The 20,166-nt window shown below is 36.8% G+C and overlaps 1 long non-coding RNA gene across 1 annotated transcript; it reads right to left on the bottom strand.

The window, feature by feature from the left end:
• Nucleotides 1-5,145: 5,145 nt before the first annotated feature.
• Nucleotides 5,146-19,845, bottom strand: LOC121654897. Its single transcript, XR_006013042.1, has 3 exons — nt 19,769-19,845; nt 6,087-6,093; nt 5,146-5,156 (listed from the first exon to the last, which is right to left on the bottom strand). It is a non-coding gene; the product is annotated as an uncharacterized LOC121654897 (long non-coding RNA).
• Between the last annotated feature and the right edge of the window lie 321 nt (nt 19,846-20,166).

Below are 20,166 nucleotides of genomic sequence, written 5' to 3'. Positions count from 1 at the left end.
TAAAATTACCTATTGACACAAACTACTTTCTATTCTCTAAATAAGATTTAAACCAGAGTAGTGCAGTGCCAGAGAGGCCCACCCAGTTTTGCAGTCGTTTAAGTAATATATTGTGGTTGACTGTATCAAATGCAGCACTGAGGTCCAGTAAGACTAAGACTGACATTTTTCCATCGTCTGTGTTCAAACATATGTCATTAATGACTTTGGTCAGAGCATCTCAGTGCTGTGGTGCTGTCTAAAACCTGACTGGAAGACATCATAGCAGTTGCTTTGTGTTAAAAAGTCATTTAGTTGATTAAAAACGGCTTTTTCAATTATCTTACTTAGAAATTAGTAGTGTTAATTTCGTTAACGAAAACTAAATGAAAATATTTTCGTCAACGCATATTTTTCACCAGATGAAAACTAGACTAGATGAGACTAAAACCCCCGTGAATAAACAATAACTGGGACTAAATTAAGAATGCATTTTCATGGACTAATAAAGATCAGACAAAAATAAAAACTGGACTAAAATCTATGGACATTTTAGTTCACTAACAAAGACGAGACGAAAATTATATTATATTATTATACAATATGATTTTGTCAAATCCTCTCTCCACCGCCTCTTCCTCCTTGGCTCTTTCGCCACACATACAGTGATACACCCCCTCAGTGTTGCCAACTTAGCGACTTTTTCGCTATATTTAGCGAGTTTTCAGAACCCTCTAGCGACTTTCGCAAAAGCGACTAGTGACAAATCTAGCAACTTTTTTTGGTAGTATTGGAGACTTTGAAGACTGATGTGAATGAATATAGTTTACTCTTTTCAGTGTGGAGTCGCTGCTGCGGAGACCCCTCCCCCATCCAAAAGCACTCAGAAGAGGCTTGGTCCTAGCAGCAGCACACAGTTCTCAGCTGCAGTCAGCCACTTGTTGATTTTGTGTGTGGCTGGCTAACTTACATTAGCTTCTTAGCATGTAGCGATCATAGCCACTTGTTGGTAGAATTGTGTGTGAAGTTGAATTTATGCTAACTTAGATACATTATAGTGGTCGGACAACTATGTATTCACTTGGATTGCAAGTTTAATTAAAGCAGAAAGAAGTATGAGCTAATCTAGGAGCTGCAAGCAAACTATAGTGAACACAAAACACCTGGGCAGCTACACATGGATGCAAACTAAAAACTAAAACGTACTAAAACAAATCATCTAGATAAAATAAAATAATATGCAACACTTAATTCAAAACAACTTTAACCTACATCTTCATACATAAAATAGTCAAAATGTGGTATAAAAGTAAGTAAAATTGTGTTTTGAATGCCTGGGGTTGCCAGAGTTTTGTGATATCAAAATGGGGTTCCAAGCTAAAAAAAGGTTGGGAACCACTGCTTTGGAGTTTGCATCCCAGTGTATTTATTTGGTGACATAAAGTGCTGTTCTTTTTGTTTTCAGGCTACCATCACAAGGACATTTGATTTAAATTGGCATCAATATTAACATAAATAATTGCCTGTAAACATAAAAATGCTTGCAATTATTTCTGCATAAAATAGGATAGTTATGTTTTAAGTTTGAGTTTTAAATGGATTGTTAAATGTAGTTTAACAGTGTTAAACTTCATTTAACAATGTTCTACTAACTACTAACAATGTTCAATATTATCTGCTGACAACAAAAGTAAAGGGGGAAAATGATTGTCCTGACTAAAACTAGACTAAAATGTTGACAGTTTTTGTTGACTAAAACTAAACAAATAAAATTATGTTTTCTTTGGCTAAAATAAAGACTAACATGCTTGACTTGTAGTCAACTAAAACTGAGACTAAATTTAAAAAATAGCTGATAAAATTAACACTAATTGCTAGGCAGGATTTAAGTTCACAGGGGGTTTGATGAGTCAACTAACCTCCTTTAGGCATTTATAAATTTCTTTTGGGGCTCTCATATGTGTTTATTTAATTTGAGTCTCATATAGTTATAATTTTTTTCAAGACTTTTAATTAATATCTCGAAGGGGGGCATGTAGTGTCTGATTCTCAGCATTTCATTATTAGAAATAATTGCATAGGTTGGGATTATACTTTGTTGCAGCTGTCAGCAGACTGCCATTTGCTAAGAGTCAGTGAATTTTAGACTCCATGTATGGACAGGCTGATAAGTTCCTAGTAGTATCTAAGCATATCATTATGTAAGACACATTTACAGTAGATTGTTTCCTTATAAGGTTCTGTGTCCCCAAGCTGAGTTGACTTTGCAACTTAGAAAATTCCTAGAATGGGACGTACATAAAATTCAAAGAAGCACACGACAATCATAGAGTGTAATGTTATATATTATATATGGAGTCTTGGGAGCTCTGAGGATTGATTCCAGATGTGAGCTTAGGAATGTTGTTTGTGTCAACCATATAAGAAAGGCTGATAAAGTCAGCCACTGGGTTTTCTATTTCAGCTTCAGAGACCTCACAGATTTTCCCTAGATCTGTTTAAGATGTAACTTTTTGTAATAAAACTTTTTTTTATTATACATTAAGTTGGCATCGGGAGCTTTTCTTTTTTGCCTTAAAGTATTTTTGTCACATCACCTGCTTAAAGTAATTCACTACAAAACAGTAGCCTGATCCAGAGAAGAAGATCATCATATGATGAAGTCACCATATCACAGAAACGACAATACAGCACCAAGGAAATGACAGGACGGCATCAAGTTGTCAACTACACAATGGCTTCACAAAACTACAGAATGCTGTCACGGACAAGTAACAACAGCACTGGAGCTTACAAAGTAAGAGGCAGTGTATGTCAGGGTTCACAGACAACTCACCAGTTGCTGACACAACAGCAGCAATAGTATTATAGTTGCGTAACTGCTGTGTTTTAGTGAAAAATTTGAAATCAGTGCTTTGCAAAACAGTTGTTCTGCAAATTAGATTATACTTTTTTAAATAAATGTTTTGTAAATGAGTTCAGCACAAAACTGTGCTTCAAATGTATTGTTCATGTCATATTTCTGATTAAATACCCACAAGTCAAAAAAATCCTTTGGGGGGAGAAAATGTTTGCTTAAAAAATCCTAAAGTAATAATTTATATTTATATTTACAAAGACTGAACTTGTGACTGCAGCACAAGCCTGCTTTCAGGAATAAAGAAGCTGGCCATTGTGCAAAATGTTGGATGCACATTAACATGCATCAACACACATGAACAGTTCATAAACATCCCCCCAACAGTCTGTCCAGGGATATGTGATAACGGCAACATATTCAATGAATAGTAAGGCTTGACTCCATAGTTTCTGCATGATTCATGAAGTCCCTTATCCCACTTAGATTTTGATTACAGTATGACCCAGTTCTTTTTTTTTTTTTTTTTTTCTGGCAATGGCTGATGTTCCCCACACAATTTCATTCCATTAAACTTTAAATCATCAGTATGGTTGAGGAAACGAAAAATATTTCTCTTTTTAAATAACTATTTCTGTTCGATAAACTTCAAGGTTGTTGGAGATGCATATATTCATTCCAAAAATCTTCATAACCACAGTATCTGTTTTTATTCAGCAGAACATTTAACATTTGCAATGAGAACAGGGTTAAACGTTTTGCAGTAAGAGGGTGAAATAATTTGTCTTTTTGCAACAATGACATTTTATAGTCATTTAAATATTGCAGCAGGCAGAGCACTGATTATGCCCCAGATCCCACAGCAGAGCCGGTCATTGTAAAACAGTTTGAGTCCCACTTCAACCCCTTCTACTCATGTTAGGCTGTTGCACTTTAGATTAAAAATGAGTGTATCTTTATTGCAAGTGCAGAAGTTCTCTGGGAGCAAGAGACACTTTATAGGTCAGTGGTATGAATTAAAAATTTAAAATGTTGAATATGAAGAAATTATAGAGCAGTTTGTGTGGAATGGTTTTTCATTCATCCATTCATTTATTGACTTTCCAAACCCACTTATTCCAATTCAAGCTTGAAGGAATGGTGTTTGGGAGATGTGCAATTTGGGTATTAGGCTCAAATTACTTATTTTGAAGTTAAAACTGTTTTTTTTTTTCCTCTGGAGGCTTATGTTCAATTAGGTTTTTATATTTCAAGTTAAACAGATGATGCAGGTGTTTGCCACATATCTCTGCTTCTCTCTGGTTTAACCTTGTAATATTTATTGTTTAATGTAGTAAGTGGGAAAGAAAAGGAACTGCAGCCTCAGCAGGCATCAGTATTCATCTGCAGCATATGCAACAGAGACTAATTAAAAAAATTGGACTATTTAGATATTCGATGAGGTGCAAATTGAGAAAAACCACTGTCTCTCAAAGACAAAAGGATGCCAACAAATTGCTTTCTGTCTGTATATTGTATGTTGGGCAACTAGAAAAATAGCTACAACTATTGTTGGAAATAAAAGACGAAAACATGAGCAAAGAACACACTTGCATTACTAAAAAGTGCTTAGTTTTTCTGAACTAATTGAATCAACTCTTTATTGTCTTTTAAGAGACATTATTTAGGCAAAAATGTATACAATAATTTAACAAGTAACCGATGACAAATACCCACCACACAATGTAGATTTTCAGAAAAAATAGTCACCTGCAGCTACTGGGGGTATGACATAAAGTCATTAAGTGTCTTCTGTTCATGTTAACAGCTCAAAACACAGAAATTGTGTTTGCAAAACTTTGATCAAAAATTACGTTTATTTCAAATTGCAGAGAAACAAACTCTGCCGTTGCAGGTGAACTAGAAAAGCTGCTGTTGATTATTGTTCTGCTAAAGAAAAATAATTTAAACTTGTGTTTAGAATGACAATAAAAAAAGAAGAGGCTTACAAAGTGGTGTGAATCTGGTACTTTGTAGCTGCTGCTGACTGCACAAACACTTGAAGTTGTCACAGCAAAACATCTGTTAAAAGTGCAAAAAGTTAGCAAGCAGGCAGACAGGTTAGAAATTGATTTCTAAAAGTGCACCCAATTCACACTGACAGATGGCTGATCTTCTGCTGGAAAAAATGCCCATAAATATTTCATACAACTCAGAGTGGTATCATTTTCTAATATATATGTATACAGTTAAAGTATCTTTATTTTACTTAATGTTGTATTTAAACTGAATTACACCTAAGCTTAAACAGACATAACCTTGTTATTTATGCACAGTTGGTCTTGATATTTGAATCCAACTGTATCAGACTCATGGAGGGTTTAAAGAACCAAACCATCCACATCTCCAAATAATCAGGATCCAGCAAATTGATTTTTTTAAAGCATGGTAGAGACAAAAGGCTCTTGAAATATCAATCTGCTGTTGCCACCAGCTGCACACAACATCAAATCACTCATAATATCCTGAAGACTGGAATTTTTAAATAATTAGCTGTTTAAATTGAAGAAAGGAAGTAGGCCTAATGAAACAGGTTTCAATGTTCTGCATTGGTTACACCTCCAGTACTTTACTCTTAATTTGCAGCATTTCCACTGTACAGGCTGAAAAAAATCTCTGATGTCTCTATCTTCTTTCAATTTATGTTCTTAAAGCCAATTGTTGGCTTTACCAAGGACAAACCAAAAGAAGTGGTAACTGAATGTAATGCAACTCTGCAGAGCACAGTCCAATTGTTGGACCAAAGAATGATACATGCTGCTTGCCTCAGCTGGGGAAGAGACTTATAATCAGGGATAATACAGGTCAACCAGCAGATTCTGACCCCGCTGTGCACTTACTCTGCAGCTTTTCTAACAAAGAAAAAAGAATATTTCTTGTACAGGTCTTGTTTTTTCCCCCCTTTTTTCTTTTGGAACAATAGCCCTGGACCTGTGGTAATAGACATTTTTCATTGTGTGCTTTTATGGAGAAAAGAAATAAAGATAGCATAACATCATCGTATTGTATATAAGTAAAATTTCACCCCAGGAGCAGTTTTATATGATACATATACATTTTGTGCACATTGTTGATATTCTGTGGCATCAAGTTTTAATCTATTGAACTTTTTTTAATCACCATTAGAAGTAGTCTCTGTAAACATTTAACATTCGTGTGGGCTATGAGCAAGTTCACATGTAATATACTAAACACTATATATAGGGTACACACACAAACTTTCACTGCATATAGAGAATATCTTCACTCTAGTAAGAGCAGGATAACACAGCTTAGCTTTGCAAAGTTTTGTTTGAATGAACCTCAACACATCTGGAACGATGTCCCTTGGACAGGCGAGTCCAAAAAGGAGATGTTTGTTCATAATGCACAATGCCATGTTTGGTGAAATATACTGCATGTCATCTTATGTTCAGATAAAAGTTTGCAGCTTGTATCACACCTGCCATCGCACCTCTTTCACTCATTTATTAAACAGTGAACTCACGTGATGTCACTGCTGCTGATGATTTTAAGAAATCTGTAATGTTCTGACTTTTGCCATCCCCTCCTCAACTCTCTTCCCCCTTTCATCTTTTTATTCTGAGTCCATTTCACCACCAGATTTCTAGGAACCTCAGCTGGTCTGCCTCTGTACGCTTTGTTGATGTTGATCATTAAAAAAAAATATATAATTTAATGTCTCTTTTTACCAATCATCACTTTTAGTGACAACTGACGAGCACAAATGATTTAGTCTGTGCACGGGTGTCAGTGCCAGGCAGACCAATCAGCCACACCAATGTAATGCACCATTATTATTTTTTTTTTTAAAGCAGGCCACTTTCGGGTCCAGACCACTGGAAATTGTCCCGTTTCTCCCGTGGGCCAGTCTGGGCCTGAAAGTGCTACACAATTTGTTAACCTTACTCAGTCCATTCTGATGCAATGCACAAGATGAACTGATCAGAGGGCTCCTTGCATCTCATCGTCTGGCTCTAAGCTGAAACGCTGTGTTTGAATAGCATCAGGCTACTTGAGTTCTGACACAGATCTCATTACTTAAATAGCCCAACAAGCTTACTCATGCAGCACTCAAGACAAAACCACTATTCTCACTGAATTTACTGGTGATGAAGCACACCCTGTAATACTCTTTGTACATGAAGTCTGTCAAGCTGTTAACTGTGTGTACGGGGTTAATGAGGGCTATTTATGTGCTGAAATAGCATATATTTGAATCAAAGATGGTCAGAATCAGCAATGAATGCTTGGGTAGATCTATGTCCTGGACTGGCTTGGAAGAAAAAAAACATCTAGCTCATTTAGGGTCTGATCTGATGTTTATACATTCACTGATTCATTCCCAAACTCAGATTTAGTTAATTAATTAAGACCTATGAGAACTGTGATGAATGCAGTATTAAATCTGCAACTTCCATGTTACAGATCAGCAACAGGAAAAGTTCAACTAACTTCAAGATAATTACTTAAAATTGGACAAAATACCCCGAGTGTTACAAAACCCCTCACATGCTTTAGTTTGTCTGCAGTTTCAAAACATTTCTCAAATTGTAATTTGTCCAGATTTGATCAACTTTCGAACAAAATGTCATTTTTGCTCAGAGATGAAAATCCTTGTTTGTGTGAAGGACATGTTCTGAATGAATGGAAACTGAGCTGACCCCCAATCTGTAAAAGAGAGAGACTGTCAAGAAGGCTGAGAGCCTGGCACTGCTTGCTCATGCTCTTGGCATTGAGGCAGAGGGATATACACCACTTGACTCATTTTCCCTGTCATTCTTGCCTTCATACTGCCTTGCTGTCTTTTTTCCCTTCCTGTCATTTCTCCCGATTCCATTCACTTATATTCTTGCTCCTCTTTTTTCTTTTTTTCTTTCTTTACTTCTCTCATTCTTGTCAGTGTTCTGCCTCCCTGCAGACCTCATACTGGGTTTTACTGATGAGGTAAAATGTTGGTCCCATCTGGATTAGATGACACTAACATCTGCTAGCTGACTCCACTCTCTAACTCCCACTCCAACTTAAAATGACCATTATACCATATAGGAGACAAGCACTGTCGCTAGAAGCTCTAAGCTTTATTAACAAGATTTTTTTCACTACATACTTTTAGTCTCCTTCTTGTTTTCTTTGCTCCTTGTATTTTCCTCTTCCTGCCTTCAACCCACCCTTTATGTGTTCTAACTCCACTTCAATACTGCAGTTATAATTTCCAGTGATGCAGCTTGTCACTTCACCAGTTGGCTGGTTCTTTAAACTATAATTATCTGTCTCTTTAACACACACTACTGCACTCTCATGCAGTCTTGTGACCTTGATGGTACAGAAACAAATACTAGGTCAGCAACATGGTAATTATGTCTTAACAATATTCCCTGGTGTAAATAAAACTCCTACTGCATTTTCCCCATAATTTATAAGACAGAAGGTTGTATCAGTATACAGTATTAAAGTTTAAGCTGTATTAAATCTGCAGACAATGTTTCACATAGTTCAGTATAAATATATTGTCTGCCATTCTTATAATAAACAAACTATTCAATATTATCTACAAAGATGTTTGAAAGATTCGTAATGATCATATTTATCCCTTTGAGCCATGTGCCTGTTTAAGGTTTCTGCTCAAAAATTACGTCCATAATAAAATGAGTATATCTCTGCAACCACAAGGTTTATTTGAATAGTTTGGAGTCACAGGAAAGGGAACATTTATGACATTTGTTGAAGGGGCAAAAAGCGGAAATTCATCATTTTTAGATTGAAGGAATTCAAAAATGGCTATGTGAAGAACTAGAGGTCTAATTTCTTCTGGAGTATAGCCTGATGTCACACACCATCTCTTAGTTGATCTCCAGCCCCGTGTTTCTCAGCTGCTCGTTCATGTATGTTCATGTAAGTTGCCTCCTCTCTCGTCCTTCCCTCCCTATAGAAGCTACAACCAGTGACAGCACATATTTTAAAAGTGAAATGGTGGAGAACAAAACGTTCACCTGAAGAAGACCGGGATCTGACATTACCTCAAAAAAAACCAACAGTCATTGGTGAAGAAGTTGTCAGATAAAGAAAGGGACATAACCCGCACTAACATTGGCCTGGTATTTCAATTGGTTTTAAGCATTTCCAGTTAATAATAATCCTTATTTTTGCAAATAAACATAAAGAAGAAGGAAGTCTGAACATTTGACTTTGTTGCACCAGTTTTTCAAAGTAAACCTCCAAAATCCAGTAAGATCAAAATCACATTACCTGATAGAATTTACCATAACGACCATTCAAAGTTTTCTAACTTGAATACAAATTCATTTATACATCTGATTAGACTACAAATTTACTTTTGGATGAGAGCACAAAGAGCCTATTTCTATTTCTTTAACTGTATTATTTATATTATTTGGTGTTTTAGTTTCAGCAGCAGTTTTTTTGGAAGCAATAGTAACAATCAGCTTAGCAAAAGGGAAGCAGATGGAACAAGATGTTGCTTATTTCATAAACATAGCAGGTCTTCATGAGGAAAAAGAAAATCTGAGTAGGGGGCCTATCTTTAGCACCGCCCTTGCTGTAACAGCAAGCCATTAATATGAAAATAACTCTCAGAATTCAATGCCATGTTACTGGATATCTACATTTCAAAATCTGCTGTTTTCAAAGATTTTTTTTTCTCCTTCCCAACAACAAGAAACAGGCTGCAGCATTAATCAGACACCTGCTGCAAATTATTGCTCCTCCCGTTCCAGCCTCTTTTCTCTGGAAATGTGATTAGAGTACAGAGCCTGAGGCTGAGGAAGGAGAAACAGGTCTGTTTACACACTGGCGTTCTGGTGGTCTCAGCATGCATTGCTATGAAAATGTAGCACATCAGATACACTGCATCCAAACTATAAAAGGGATTAGATTAGGCTCTCTGTGTATACACAGCAGGAACTGTAACAATGCTGTTAGAGCATGAAAAGATGAAGAGCCAGCATGACGTGACGTGTTGCGTGAGCTGATTTCTGTCTGTTTGTTTGTGTGCTTGATATGCTCAAACTGTCCAAGCTGTTTTTATCCCCCAGCTGTATAAAGATACTGTTGGAAAGTTCTGTATGGAACTACAAGATACTCAAAGTTAAACTGATGCATCAGTTAATTGTGGAACACCATGCAGAAAGCTTTAGCTGCTATCTCAAATCAACTCACACAGGAGTCATGCCATTAAGCTTAACTTTGATTATTTAAAATAGAACAAGGCGATTAAATGTTTGTTGAAGAAAACTTGGCCAACTGCCTCTAGTTAATACCAATTTAGCTGGAAGAATGATTTGTGCTGGCTCTGTTAGGTCAAACTGATTCTGACAACATCAGATAACACTTTGTCAGTCCAGCCACCAAACGTTAGCTCATGGGTCAGGCAGGATTTGGCTGCAGAGATTGGATGCTTGCAAAGTAAATTAATCAGACAGATCTTTTTACATGCAATTTAGCAACTGACAGGATTGCCAACTCGCAGATTTTAACCATGAAATGCTTTTGACCCATGTCACATGCTCTCAAGTCCATTTTCTAATCACTGAAAAGAATTTTCATAACTGATGACCTCTCACTGGGAATGCAGATGATGGATGGATTCGTGTTTATTTTTGTAGAGTATGAACTATTTGTCATTTTGAAACTTTGCCATCTAAATTGTGCAATAAATAATAATTAATCTAAAATAAAGCATGTTTACAATTTTGGTTTTTGATTATTAATTCCTGTAATTATAAAGCTAAATACCACCACAACATAATTAAAAGAAGTTGATATTCAAATGTATTAAGACCATTTCAGATATCCAAACTGTACCTAGTTGTAGTTGCTTATATTAAGAAATAACAGGTTTTTCAAATTAAGTAAGTTAAAATTTATATAAACCAATCCTAACAGACAAAGCTCAGAGGCTGTGCTTTACAATGTTTCATGTCATTCTTATCATTTAAAAAAGGAAAGGGTCAGTGGCTTTGAATATGTATATATATATATATATATATATATATATACACAAGATACAAGAGATTGAACAAGCTGGAAGCTGGTTCTGTGCTAGGAATAACTCTGGAGCCACTGGAGCTGATTGTTGAAAATAGCAGCCATCGCCCTTTGAAAAAAGATATCATCATCTTCTTATACAAATTGATTATTATTGTTAAAAAAGAAATGAGAAAATAAAAACTCTACTACAACATTGCAATTTCCGTCTGGGATTAATAAAGCATTTTTTATTAAATTTCAAGAGTTGTGCTTATTTATTCAGTTTACATTCTTTTTCAAGCTTGCATGAGAGCTGAGATCAACAACCTGCTGATCAAATAATAGACTAAATCTTCATTACTATTCGTTGGATGTTTTAATAAACTAAATCTTCCATATAAACTACTTATACATAGCACATTATATGGCCCACCAGACATGCAGACATACTGTTTTGACTGAACCGATCATTTTCATGTTTCTGATGTAATTGATTTAACGCATAAACAATCTATTTTTATAGAAACAGTTCAGTCAAATTAATCGGACGTGGAGGATGCTGAAAGAATCAAGGACATGTTTTTACTGGATTATTGAGAATCTGCACCAGTAAACTTTTGCACCACAGTACTAAAACCTATAGCACAACTTTATAAAAGCCATCAAGGTGTTCATTAAAAAGCCATATTCAACTCATCACTGTGAAATTTTATTGAAATACAATCTTTTAAGTTTTGAAAATTTAAAAACTTTTTAACATGCCTGCCTCATCTGCAAATCTCTTCATGGCTTAGACCCCCCTCCCCTGGAGGAATTTATCGGATGTAGAGACAGTAACCTCAGGACCAGATCTGCCTTCAGAGGGGACTGTGAGGCTCCATTTAGACGGACTGCCACAGGACAAAATACCATTGCTGTTAAGGGTTGCATGAACTGGAATAGTCTTCCAACTTCTAAACGAGACAGCTCCACCCTTATAGCTTTTAAAAAAGAACTCAAAAAATGGTTCAAATCCAGTCAACGTTTAATGTGTGTGATATATTGTTTGTTGATTGTTTTTTGTGTATTGTATATTGTAAATTATATCTGTTGTTGTATGTCTTGTCTGAGGACTACGGATGGAAACAGCTTTTAGCTAAATCTGGCATATTTACAGTGTTAGTGTTCATTAATGTACATTGTCTTCATTAAATAAGATAAATAAATAAAATAAAAAATTTAATGGACTTATGGATGTGAGCAAATGAACTGCTCCAAGATCTGCTGAGACCTATTTCAGATCCAATTGTTTGGATGAATTTCCTCTTAACACACCTCAGACCAAATGAAAATTTTATAGGATAATCTAACAAGACTTAAGATAATCGGGCGTTTGCTGACCTTGGTCAAGAAGGGGGGAAATCAGGACAAAAAGAGCCTGATAATGTTTTTGTGCGCACCCAGCTTAACTTGTTTAACCTTTTAATGAGAAAACAGATTCCTACAAACATGCAACCTATAAGAGAAAGTTTGTGCTGCAAAACATTTCACAAATGCATGTTTAATTTCTTTTAGTATATTTAAATTTGGATCTTTTTAGAATACATATCTGTATATATGTATATTTTTATGCATCAAATTTAATTTACTTTAACATCCATTAACACAATTCATGTTATTTATTGTGATTCATAATAACTAATTAAAAAAATGTACAAATAATATTTAAAATACAAAAATGTATTAAAATGAATTAGTTAAAATATCTAAATCAAAAGTCAGTTCCAACATTTATGGGGCATATTTAAACCTTGGCCGACAGTTGGATCATTGGGCATGGAAACTTGTTTTTTCTTGTCCTGTCCAGCATCATGACAGTAGAATGATGGTTCCACAGTCATGTTGTGCTGAACAAATTTGTGTTTGCCAAAAGGAGTTTCATAGATATAAATAAAATAAAGCTTTGTTCATATTTACTTTTTAATTTGTTTATTGCTGAATTTACATATTAATGGTGGACCCAAGGAACACGTAAAACAGACAGTAAAAAAAAAACAAAAAACTGTGCAATGAGAACAAAACAGAAAAATGGGACAATCAGCTCCTACTCCACTAAAGAAACGGAAACCATCATTGGCCTGTAGGAAGACGAACTGTAAAAACCATTATCAACAACAACCACAAAAAAGCCAACTATACTTGTGTTTGCAAATAATAAGGGGTGTGTTGTGTAAAGGGATTTTGTAATTAGGATTTTGCACCTCCTTTGAGAAATAGACAGTGTCCTCAGTACTGGGAAACAACCGACGAGGATACAGCCAAAGCAGCACTCAGAAGGAGGCAGAGGAAGGCCATAATCAGAGAACCTCATGGCCAGGGAGCGTGCCCTGCCGCCAACCTCAGGCACTGGCCTCCCTAGTGAGAGTCGAGAACAGAACACAAGGTTACATGAGCCTGACAAAGCAACAATGCCATGGCCAAGTGCCCCGGAGACCTCTATATTACTTTTATTGGATGCTATTTATTGTTTTAATGTTTTAATTATTTTTATGTTTAGCACTTTGTTCAGTGGCTGCTGTTGTAAAGTGCTTTTATAAATAAAGTTGGCTTGACTTGGCTATCCTCCAAACCCAAGGTGTAGATCCATGGACACCCCCCCACAGGGCAGGACAACCCGGACTCCAGTAAACCACTACTACTACTAGTAGTACTACTACTAGTACTACTACTACTGATACTCTTAATCAATCATGTTAAATGTACTTAACATCTTACTTGGTTTGGTTTGAGTTGGTTTGAAAAGAAATAGTTCTAAACTTACCTTCAGCTGCAGTTGCAGCTCTCAACAGATGAAAAATGTACAATTTTCTTTCTTTAAAAGGTGGTCTGACTGCTATTGACAATACCCAAAAAGGGAAATTAACTCTTTTACTATTACGTTGCACAACTTTCCTATTTAATTCTACAACTGGGGTGGCATCTGTGGCCAGTCAAAATGTAAAGATACTCCCTACATTTGCTGGCCTCTTGAAATTACTTGTCTCTAACTACAGTATTTCTTTGTACTACAAAGAACCACCAAATGGCTGTCGATCTTAATCTGTGTTACTGTCCAAAAGCCTGACTCAAACTGCTCTCAGATCTGTAAGGAGGTTGTCTGTCAGACCTCCCAGAAACAGAATATCAGGAAGGCACCAAGCATGGGGAATGTTAGCACCTACTACAAAAGTCTGCTCTGACCAGCTTTTAATAGATCACTGGAGCATAGCAAAGCCTTTTCTTTCTTTAAACACTCCTCTATCTTTGCTATCCACAGATATTGCTGTGAACTTCAGTTTAAGACCATGATCCCACAACTCCAGCAATCAAAACTAACTCTTATCTCTGTAGGAGTCCTTATCTGTCTGGACAGCTAAAGAATTGCAAACTGCAGTGGTTTTAGTCAGCTGTCGCTCAGTCAATTCACCTAATTTACTATTTAGCTGGATTCAGTCTGCAAATTGGACAAGACAAGTCTACAACAGATGGTTTTGTCTGCTGAGAGGATTATCTATCTATGCTCTCCTGCTACACCCTAAGACCAACCTTTTTTCACAATGAAGAAAAGAGAATAAATCATTTTAGACCATTCTCACCCAGGCTACAAATTCGTTGATCCTTTGGGTTTCCAAGTAGAGCCCTGGGCACCAGAACAAGAGCACAAGAGTAACTTTGTCACCTCAGGCTATTTCCCTCATGAACAATTGAACACCCTTACAAGGCCTCTTAGTGCAATATTCTCCCTGTGTAATATACATTCTAGCCTTACTTGAACATTTAAGCTTAATTTTTGTGCTGTCTTTTCTATTGTATGTGTGCCTCCAAGGCACACAAAAAAAGAAAACCTTGAATATTTGAGTACACTTGGAAATTTTCTTCTTGTAAGCTTCTGTCCTTGCCTCACTGCTCTTGCGTGTTTAGAGTATGTTGTGAGGTGGTTGCTGGGGTGTTGGGGGCTGCCGTGGTACCAGTCTTCCCAGATCTGTTCTGCCATGGTTTACCTTTATAATGCATCAAACAAACAGGCAAGGGGCAAGTACATTGGATCTGTCCTGGGCCCTGCTGCATTCTCTGCTCCATGAAAAAAAGCTTCATAATGTAAAATTACTCTCATTATAAGAAATAGTTAAGACTTTAGTGTATTAAAATGCATGTATCAAAGCATGCTTTAGCCTTGAAGTCATTTAACCCTTCTTTAGTCTAAAAAGAGGGTCTTTCACCACAATATTTAGGATTTAACAAACTTCAGATGTTCATTAGGCACAGTGTGGGCAGACGTTCAACCATTCAAAAGAAACATCACTAGATAGGGTATCAAGGGACTACCTGACAATCCACTGCTCATTAACACTAAATCTTTTCAGTCTTTTTTTTACCCTTCTTATTTTCTTTTCTTCAGTCACTGAATTTTTCTCTTCTGAGCTAATTACCTATCCACCATTTCTTAGTCAATGCCACTCATGTCCTCCCTTTTATTCTCCAGCCTCACCCTTTTTCATGTCATATCCTTTTTAATCATCCACTCGTTTCCTAGTGTCTCCTTCCTCCCCTCTAATCTTTGTCATATCCTTTCTCTCATCTAAGCCTGATTTAGGTTTCCACAGTCCCACACCTGACCACAGCATGCACTAGCTATCACATTGACTTAGTTTAGACAGTATCACATAGAAATCTGTGGATGGAAATTGAGTTACTTTATCTTTACTTGTTCTTGTCTGATCCTTTAATGTAAGGCTCTGATGAGGCCAGGGATCCCAGATGCTTTGTTTCATGTCTTCTGTATGTGTTATCATGACAAATTCTTTACAGTCAGCAAGTAAAGATAACTAAAAGCAAAGCAAGAGATTGCAATAAACTGAATACCCCTAGCCTTATCTTACTTCTTTGCAGCATGCTAAAGAAACTATTAAAAATGTTAGAGTTCCTATAATCCCATTTATTCCCTGCCACAGTTGAAACTTGTTGATACAATGTGGAGGACTTTGAGGAAGAGACTCAGTATTTTTAAATGTAAATAAATTGTTAAAATGTCACAGAAACATCTCATGTTCAGATAATTACACTGTGAAAAATATACGATTGAGACATTTCTGCTACTATGTAACCCAAAATGCTACATAATGTATGTGATTTAATATACTGTCAACATTATGGATGATGATTGATACCGATATCTATTTTGCATTATTTGATCAAATATTGTCAATCTGTGCTTTAACCATACAGTGTAAGATTTACTGACTTCTAATGGCAAAAATCGGCATACAAAATAATTCAAATACCAAACACAGTTGTGAATGGATAGTGGTTGTCAATGGCCAAATTTCTTTCTGACCTAAACATGTTTTCATCTGTGAGTGGACTCAATACCAGTAAACACATATGGCACATATGTGGAACCAAGGCAAATAGATATGAATGGGTCATTCTAAGTGAATAAAACACAACAGTTATTTTAGTAAAGTGATTATATTAACAAAAAAAAAGTCATTTACTGTTAATTTTGTTACACACTGCACCTTTTGTCATCTATGGAGTTTCAGCTTTGAAGCTACTGCTAGATTTGGTCGTTTCAAAGTCAGTGAAATCTATATTCTATCTAACTATGAGTTTTTGTGTAAAAGGTTGTTGGTTAAAAGTGAAAACTAAATGAAATATAAATTTGCATTTAATTTTGAATTATATAATATGTGCCAATGGTACCAAATGTTGGATTGGACAATAAACTTGAATTTTATCTATACGGAAACTTAAAATCCCAATTTCAAAAAGCCAGATAAAAGTTATTTAATCTTATATGTGGTCAGACCTTTAAATTCAATAAGCAGAGCAAGCGCCAGACTTTTATTTCAGCTATCAGCAGGGATGGACTGCCCACCGGGCATATTTTCTCAGTAGGCCAGCGTGTTGTTTAGACCGACACTATTTATGGATCTGACTGGTCCATAAAACTTAGAAGATCAGCGGCCCAACTAACACTGGGCCAGCCCACTCAGAACTTTCTTTCTTGACCACTGGTCCATAAAACACGTTCGTCTGCAGCTCATTGATTCTTTTATTAACTGACACCAGGCTGAAGCTCCTTTTGCTCTGTGCCAGTGCATGCAGCTACCTGTAAGAACCGCGAGGAGAGAAAATGGAGAAGGATTGCAAAGAACATGCATGATTCAAAAAGAAATAAAAAAGGACAAATTTTCAAAAATGATTGATAGCTGCAGCGGATGATGATGATGATTATGATGATGATGATGATGGTAAGCTGCACTGCTTTTACACTGAGGTTCTGTTCTGACTAATGAAACCCATTAAACCCAGCAAGTTTGATCCATAATAGCAGTGAACACACTGTGGTTTACAAAGCTATGAGATGATAACAACACATCAATAAAACAGCTGTTTCATCACCACCTTAGTTTGTCTCCTTACATTTATGTAAGTAGTTTTTGACGTCAGTGTTTCCAGCAGGAGAAGAGCTGGTTAACTGGTTGTGTTCACTGGTTAAAACAGTTTTAAGTTTAGTTCTTTTATATCTTCCTGATCTATATCATCCCATTGAAGGTGAGAACATGATTTTTAACCATCATTCATCAACATTAACAGTGAGTCCGCAACTTTCTGATTTTCTTTATTAGCCTATTTGTCATTGGTTCTGGGCTGATAATTAAATACATTGAGGCAGTTTCTATGTAGGTGTTTGTGGACAACATACAGAAATAAAACACTAAGATTTTTTTAGGATGGATGCTGATGTATTATTAATTGCTGTGATGAAGTATTTATTTTATTGACATATAACACTTTTTGGAAGAACTCACAGATTCTCACTAACAACATGATTTCATGTAATCATGGCCCATTTATGCTCACTTATGTACGTAAATAGGGACTTCCGTTTTTAAATGTCTTTTATGTTGCCATGGTTGTTAGGTCAATTTCTCCACTAGTGGGCAGCACTGAGTTTAGCGTTCACTCCTGCAATCCGATGTCAGTTGTTTCCAACTGCCCAACACACCCTAAACACCCGTATATAGTCCTTTTTTCATGCGCAGTTTTGACAGTTGTTCTTGTCTTCATTCTTCTGCTTTTCTTCTTTTCTTTCTGTTTTTCGTCTTCTTCTCTGGTTTGTTTCTTTCACTGGTAGCATGTCAGCTACTTTGCTCAGCGCTGCCCCCCGCAATTTCTGGTTAAACTCCATAAAAACGGACCAAATTACATCCATAACAGACACAGGAGATGGACAAACCTGTCCGTCCGTCTGCGTATCCATCTTCTGCGTCGAGCATAAATGGGCCTTTAGGCAGCACAAAGATTTGTGATTTGGATGATCGTATATGGGCCGCTCTGGGCCAAAGTGCCATTTTTGTCCCAGTCCACCCCTGGCTATCAGGGATGATTTAAGAGAAACTGTGGGACACAAGTCTTTTGTTTGTTGTAGCTTAGAAAATGTTTGTTTTTCTTTTGCACATTTAAAGATAAAATGTGAAAAATATCATTACCAGTCCTGCAACAACCCTTACATTCTTTTCTTTCCTCCCTTATCAGTCTGTACTTGCACTCCTCTGCTCTAACCCACCTTTACGCTCCTCCCAACATGCCGTCAGCAGTGAGCTACTTTGTGGTTAACTAGCACCATCGGGTTGTGTTACTGTTCATTGTTTGCTAATTGGATTAGGTGTTGTTATTTGTGTTCAGTGTTCTATCCGCTCACAGCTGTGCTAGGTAAGGTAAAGAGCTGTGATTACTCTCCTGTTGCTAATTGTGCTGACGAGCACACAGAGGTACTGCTGAGCTTTGGTAATGGTGGTAAACACATTTGTCAATTTGTATGTCAGGGTAAAGCGTGAACAAATTAAGGTCTGTGTGTGTCTGGGAAGTACAAAGGAGTAAATTTATTGCAATAATTGGTAGCAACTTGGTTTTTCATGCCACTTTCAGTGTGTATGTTTGTTAGTTGCTCTTTAAATCATGTTAAAAGTGTTTTGTAGTTGGCAGAATTCCTGGAGCCATGTCAAAGAGACAGGTAAAGGAGTGAAGGTTATTTGTGAATGCCCACCTCCACTCTGTGAGATACCAAAGCTTGAAAACTATTCATGTATCTATTTATGTGGGGGCCTGTAAAACACACTGTTTTCAAGCATGACGTTACTTCAAAGCCAGCAGTTTATGTTTGAGTCAAAATTGGATCCAGAATATGAAAGTTAACAGTATGACGAACTAACACAACATAAATTACAACAGGATGTATCTGGAATATAAGATCCTCACCTGCTGTTATGCATCATTAAGGATTGTAATTTTATGGAGGATATACTGAATAAATGTAAATATATTTTTGTATATTCCCAAGTTAGTAGGTGCAGATGTGGGAAATGTGCTACAACAACTGAGGCTTAAAGACCCTCTCCGGTAAAAATCATGTTTTTTCATGTTGTTCACTTGTGTTACGTCCCGTTATAGGGGTATGAGCGGGACGTAACACAAAAGACAGTCGCAGTCAGTTGTAAAGTTGGAACATATTTTATTGTGGTGAGAATAAAATAAGAGGTAAAACAGGAAGTTAACCTAAATCCAAGTGTTGGGATTAGTGGAACTGCTGATGTAAAAAAAAAAAAAAAAAATTAAATCAGAAACTATACACGAAATCCACCAAGTGAACCATATCAAATTTAACAAACAAAAGGGTGCCCTTAACTTGGCGTGATAACTAAATAACAAAAGGCAGCAGTCCCATTAAACTAAGTGTGAACACAAACGTGAACGAAATGGCAGATCACACACCAAAAGGAAGCGCTGCTCAAACCTAGCCGGTGCCCAGAATGTTCCCCACCGGGAACACGAAGGTAAGCCTCACCTAACCGGACTATCATAACGTCCCCCACTGGGAACACAGCAACGCCACCATAAGTCTGCCCAGATGATGTGAGGTGAGGGGAAGCAGCTCACACGGCCCAGCCTCTCCCTCCAAATGTGAGGGGAGTAACCCACCTGGTCCAGCCTCTCCCCTCCAAATGATCCCTGCAGCTGTCCTTTATTTCCTGGACTTCACTGAGCTGCAAGGTGAGTGGCTGGTTGTAGAGCCAATCAACGGGAAGGAGATTGAGAGGCATCTGATTCAGCCTGTCCGAAAAGACATCAGGCCTTTTCATGCAGAACGAGCCCCAGCTGTCGGCAATGATCGTCAGCCGTAACACGTCCCTACAGGATGTAACAACTTGTCCATGTTACATTTATCTGACGCTAGAGAACATAGAAAAAAACTGGATCAAAATGGCTTTTCTTAGTAT

The sequence above is a fragment of the Melanotaenia boesemani genome, chromosome 15 (assembly GCF_017639745.1).
Source record: "Melanotaenia boesemani isolate fMelBoe1 chromosome 15, fMelBoe1.pri, whole genome shotgun sequence".
Taxonomy (NCBI): domain Eukaryota; kingdom Metazoa; phylum Chordata; class Actinopteri; order Atheriniformes; family Melanotaeniidae; genus Melanotaenia; species Melanotaenia boesemani.
Note: the sequence above shows the minus strand (reverse complement) of the source record. Positions and strands in the feature narration are given on the sequence as shown.